Raw genomic sequence first — 6,576 nt, forward strand, 5'->3', positions numbered from 1 at the left:
GATGTTTTCGTGATGCACATTTTCTTTGCATAAAACTCTCTCTTATACGTGAGTTGCTGTGGATTTGTTTCTCCAAAGTACCTAGACTAATACAATACTCTAAAACTATAATATGGCTATTCTATTGTCTTGTGATCCTCACAAAATACTGGGTAGAGATTGTGAAAATAAGATATTTATAGCCTTTGAAGGACATTGGAAGACCTACTAATATTGTAAATAAGGTGCACGGAACCTTTGTATGATTGGTATACATATAAGATGAATATGAGGGGGTACCCCACCCACAAAAAATAGAAAATAAGCTTTGCTGGGTGGAGCTTTCGTAGTATGCATGTCCCCCCACTAGGCAAGCCTCAAGCAACTTGTTCTGAGTTAGTCCATCCAGAGGCATAGCCTGGGAAGTTTCTCTCTGGTCACAGTGAATTTTTTCGTGAAAGCAATTCTGATTGAGCCTTGTTTTTTGTGATGGCCGATTTAAGAGAACAGTGAGCGGCTGTGAAATTTTGTGTCCTACCCTGGAAACGTGTCACAAAAACGGTTGTGATGTTGAATACAGCTTAGAAGGGCAGCACTATGGGAAAAACTCAAGTGTATGAGTGGTTTTCTTCTTTCAAAAAACGTGAAGTGTCAATTGATGGCAAACCTCATTGTGGACGTCCATCAACTTCCCAAAGAGACGAAAATGTGCACTCATAGTGCATTTGGAATTCATCAGACTGTTAATCAGGATTTCTACTTAGAGGCTCTGAAAAGATAGTGTAACAGTGCACAACTGAAAAAGGTCTGATTTGTGGCAGACGGGACTGGTTTTGCCAACTGCTCAAGCAGCCATCTCAGTGAGCCAGTTTTTGGCAAAAAACAGCATGCCTCTCTTGCTCCACGCACCTTACTCACCTGACCTCACTTTGTGTGACTTCTTTTTGTTTCTGTGAATGAAAAAGGATGTGAAAGGACAGAGATTTGACAAAGCAGAAGAGGTGAAGAAAAAAAAATGAGGGAGGTGCTGTCTTCCAAACAGATGAGTGTGAAAAATGTTTCCAAGAATGGAATCACAGATTAGACAAATGTATTAAGTGAAATGGAGAATACTTTGAAGGTGATAAGATTGTTTTGTAAAAAATTTCAATACATAGCTTTGAAAAAAATTTCCATTTTGGGGGGTACCCCCTCATATAAAATAACTCTGATATATATATATATATATGATATATATATAACATGCATATAAAGTGACTCTGAGTCAGAATTAACTTGAAGGCACACAATAACAGAATGATAATAGGAACAGTTGATGATTGATTAGATGATCAATTGATTCAGTAGCAATTAAAATATATTATTATTACCTATTATTATCATTACTACTAGAGGTATGTCAAAAAGTGTTGCTATAAAATAACATAAGCCTTTATTTTTTTAAAAATATATCAAAATGTCAAACTATTTTTTTCCTGACATATCCTCCATTTAGGTCTATACAAGGTCTATACACTTTTAAAAGTGTTTCTATATCTTAACCATTCTCCAAAGAATTTGTCACTGTTATTGATACCATGTCAAAATGGTTGTTTTAACATCATTCAGGGACTCAAATCATGTCTCTTAAATGTTCTTTGAATTTGGGGAACAGAAAGAAACCTCAGTGGGAAAGATCTAGGCTACAAGATACATGGAGTAAGGTTTCCCAACAAAAAGAACAGTGCTTACTACCCCTTGACGAATTAGCAGGTGCATTTTCTTTTCAGAAAATAAAATTCTTTAGTGTAACTCACCTGTCCTTTTTCTCACCAATGCAGTTTTAAGTTTTCTTAGAAAGTCTTCCCATCAAGATTATCCCTGTGGAACAAAAATAAATTATTATTATTATTATAATCTTGTGAATTGACCTCTTAGGTGTGAAGTTCACTAACCCAGCATATCCCCTTCAAAGGCAGTCTTGACGGGACCTTTTTGGTTTTTTGGAAGCACATTAATGAGACTAAGACAAGTGTACTACTGAAAGAAGATATGTTTACACGTATTTTATTTGGAATAAACCTGTGCATATATGAACTGGAGCCCTAGTAACAATATTTTTAAAATTAAAATCATATGTGGAAGTTACTTTAATGAAGTTAGGAAATGATGAACATATTTTAGGATGAATTCATTTTCATGAATTAATTTATGAAACAGTGACAATTATCTACAACTATTACAAAGGATTATAAAAATGGTTGTCAGGAAAAAAATGATTGTTTAAAGAGACATAGTTATTTAGGATATAATTATTGGTATCTTCTCATCCAGAACAAAAGAGAAAGAAAAAGCCAAAATTTCAGAGAACTACAGCTTAACAGTCTACTTAACTTTGGCCTCATCTACTCAGAGGCCAGAACTACATGGTGCCAGATACCATCAAAGACTTTTCCTAATAGAGTCACAATAGATGGATACTGAGCGAATTGATTAAGGAAGGGAGAATACGGAACAAAATTAAAGTTATTTTAAAAGTCTACACTTATTGACCAGTGAGACTAGCGTACTTCCTCAGGCTATAATATACTCTGAGATATTCCTTCTTGAATCAAAACTATCCCCAGGTTGGCTCATGACTAAACAACAGCAATCATGAGTACTGTCCACCCTGTTTGTGTTTTTGTAATCTCATCTGTTTTGTTGTTATTGAGAGTAGACACAGTAAAACATAACAATTCAACAGCTTCCACATGTGAAAATTTTTAAAAATCATTTTATTGGGGGCTCGTACAACTCTTTTTCCCCCTCCCTCCCTGCTTCTCCTCCCTCATGAACCCTTGATAATTTATAAATTATTATTTTGTCATATCTCACACTCTCTGACATCTCCCTTCACCCACTTTTCTGTTCATCCCCCAGGGAGGAGGTTATATGTAGATCCCTGTAATCGGTTCCCCCTTTCCACCCAACTCTCCCTCTACCCTCCCAGTATCACCACTCACACCACTGGTCCTGAAGGGATCATATGTCCTGGATTCTCTGTGTTTCCAGTTCCTGTGTGTACCAGTGTACATCCTCTGGTCTAGCTGGATTTGTAAGGTAGAATTGGGATCATGATCCCACATGTGCAGTTTAGTGGCATTGATTAATTGATTTCTTAGAGTTGTGCAACCATTCTTATCCTTTTCTTCTGAATTTTTCATCTGTCATTATCGTAAACTCACTGTTCTTTAAGGTCGCTGTCTACCCTTTTGGATAGATGTCATTTTGATCCCATATAAAAATGTTCTTAAGAGAGCACAATGCAAAAAGAGAGCGAGAGAGAGAGAGAGAGAGAGAGAAAGAGAGAGATAGCACAATGCTTTAAGGTAGGGCTACTTTTTTTGTAATTAAGCTAACATATCCCAATTAACTCTATTATAATGATTTTTTGCTTTTAGTGTTCACTTTAAGAAGATTTCAGAGATAGTGTTAATTCTGTCACAAAGGAGGCTGTATTCATATGGGAAATTAACCGAACCTTCTATCTTCTCCTTCTGTTCTTGACTCTCCCTCTTTGTTACTTCAAGGGGATAGAGACTGATTGTTATGTCTAGCATGGCTGCATGCTAGCTATTAAGAGCCCAGGCACTATCATGCATAGCTTTAAAATGTCTTCTGTGTGAAACCATTAGCCAATAATTACTCTAGAACATCAAATTATCCAGAATGGAGTTAATGGGATTTTATCTATTGAAAGACCACCACCTTTATTTTTAATATCTTCCACCTGAAAATAAACCAAATGCTCAATAAAAACACAATGAATTGACACTGTGAAAAAAAAATGTGACCAGCATAGCTGAACAATTTGTGTAGTAGTTGTTAAATAGGGACTAACACAAAAGAGTGTTTTTTAAAAAAGAAAAAATTACGTTTCTTTTGGTGGTTTCTTAATCACCCAAATAGCTAATTTAGTAAATTAACTATCTCTGTGCTTTTGTTTATTTATTTTAAACAAACGTGAATGTCACAAAGAATCCAAGTTTGGTTCAGTTTTTACCTTTTCTACTTTTATAGTCATTCAATCAACGTTTAGATGTGAAAGGTAAAGACCCTGGAAGGTTTTTAAGGTTGTGACCCCTTTTCTCTGTCTCCTCTCTTCTCCCTTCTCTCTGCCTCACTCCTTTTTTAATTTGAAATTTATTTTTTCCTTTTTTGGAGGAGCACTGGTGGTTTAATGGTTATGCATTGGGCTGTGATCTGCAAAGTCAGCAGCAGTTTGAAATTACCTGGCACTCCCAGGGAGAAAGCGCTTTCTACTCTCCTAGAGTTAGTCTCAGAAACTCAAAAGGGCAGTTGCATCTTGCCCTATGGAGCCCCTATGAGCCGGCATCGACTCAGATGCGGCAAACTGGGTTTGATTTATCTATATATATATTGATATATATCATTGCAGCAAACAAGTCTCCACCGACAACACCAGTGGTGGCTGGTACACATAGATTCATTGGCCAGGAATCAAAACCAGGTCCATCTCAAGGCAGCCGAGGATTCTACCATTGAACTAATACCCTCAACCTGAAAATAAACCAGATTCCCAATGAGAATAAATGCATACATTGTAATATTACCAAACCAAGAAACCAAGCTCATGCCGTCGAGTGAATACCACTCACTGGGACCCTATAGGACTGGGTAGAACGGCTCTTGTGGATTTTCGAGACTGTAACTCTTTACAAGAGTAGGAAACCCTTTCTTCAGAAGAGAAACTGGTGGTTTTGAACTGTTGACCTTTCAGTGAGCAGCCCAACATGTAACCCACTGTACTAACAGGGCTCCTCTTGAAATACTGCACAACAATGGAAAAGCAAACAAACCTTTCCTACACACCATAGCATGGCTTAATTTAACAACAATAATATTGAGAGAAAGAAGTAAGACACACAGGATTGAATTCTGTTTAATCAAGAATTTGGCTAACTTTTATCTTTGCTTCTTGGAAGAGAGTTAGCCTCTAATTCCTTGGAATTTCTCAAGTGATTAAAACAATATCTAAACTCATACCCAACGAGTGGATCCTGACTCTCGAAGACCCCTTACGGGTTTCAGAAACGTCCAGTGTTTACAGGGCAGACGTTCTCAACTTCCTCCCTCGGAACATCTGTGAGGTTTCAACCTCTGCTCTTGGGGGCAGCAGTCCAACACTTACCCAACAACATCACAGGGGTTCTTTCACCAATGATTAGAGGGTGTTTATTCTTCATGGAGAGCCCCTCAGAGATCACCCAATAGCTTATCCAAAAAGTGACCTGGGCTGGACCTCTCAATAATTAGAACTAAAGATTTAACTTAGGACAGGGGCTGAATCTACAGCAATATCACCGTGCACGTACAGCTCTCATCTGATCTCAAATGCTAAGCAGGTTCAGGATGGTTAGTACTTGCATGGGGGGATTGAGATAGGTCATTCTAGAAAAAAGATCATGTGATTAGAGTGTTGGAGCCTTGAATAATGAATTATCAGTCCACCCATAAAGAATATGCTGTTGTTGTTGTTGTTGTTGTTAGGTGCCATTGACCCATAACCATCCTGTGCACAAGAGAAAAAAACACTGTAGGGTAATGGGCCATCCTCACGATTGTTCCTAAGCCTAAGCCCATTGATGCAGACACTGTGTCCATCTATCTTTTCAAGAACCTTCCTCTTTTTCACTGTCCCTCCACTTTACCAAACATTATGTCCTTCCCCAGGGACCTGGTCTCTCCTGATAATATGGCCAAAGAATGCAAGACAAAGTATTGCTATCCTTGCCTCTAAGGAGAACTCTGATCTCACTTCTTCCAATACAGATCATCTTTCAATATTCTTCTCCAGCACTACAATTCAAATATATTGATATTTCACATGCATATGATGCAAGAGAGAATACCATGGCTTGGGTCAGGCACACCTTAGTCCTCAAAGTAACATCCTTGCTATTCAGTGCTCGAAAAAGATCTTGTGCAGCAAATTTATCTAATGCAATACATCTTTTGATCTCTTGACTGCTGCTTCCATGAGCATTGATTGTGGATTCAAGCAAGACAAAATCCTTGACAACTTCAACCTTTTCTCCATTTATCATGATATTTCCTTCGTGCTCACTTTCAGCAAACAAGGTTATGTCATCTGCATAATGCAGGTTGTTAATAAGCCTTCTTCCAATTGTGATGACGCACACCTTTTCTTTTTTTTTTTAATCGTTTTATTAGGGGCTCATACAATTCTTATCACAATCCATACACACATCAATTGTGTAAAGCGCATTTGTACATTCATTGCCCTCACCATTCTCAAAACATTTCCTCTCCACTTAAGCCCCCGGCATTTGGTCCTCATTTTCCCCTCCCTCCTCGCTCCCCCCTCCCTCATGAGCCCTTGATAATTTATAAATTATTATTTTGTCATATTTTGGCCTGTCCGACGTCTCCCTTCACCCACTTTTCTGTTGTCCGTCCCCCAGGGAAGAAGTCACATATACAGTGAACCCTCACCACTTCGCGCTTCGACTTCCGCGGCTTCACTCTATAGCGGTTTTTGCGTAACAGCGCATACTCTGTCATTACTGCCACTGATTGGCTCATACTGTACAC

The sequence above is a fragment of the Echinops telfairi genome, unplaced genomic scaffold, assembly GCF_000313985.2.
Source record: "Echinops telfairi isolate 266 unplaced genomic scaffold, ASM31398v2 ScPeMD7_7469;HRSCAF=8507_0, whole genome shotgun sequence".
NCBI lineage: Eukaryota > Metazoa > Chordata > Mammalia > Afrosoricida > Tenrecidae > Echinops > Echinops telfairi.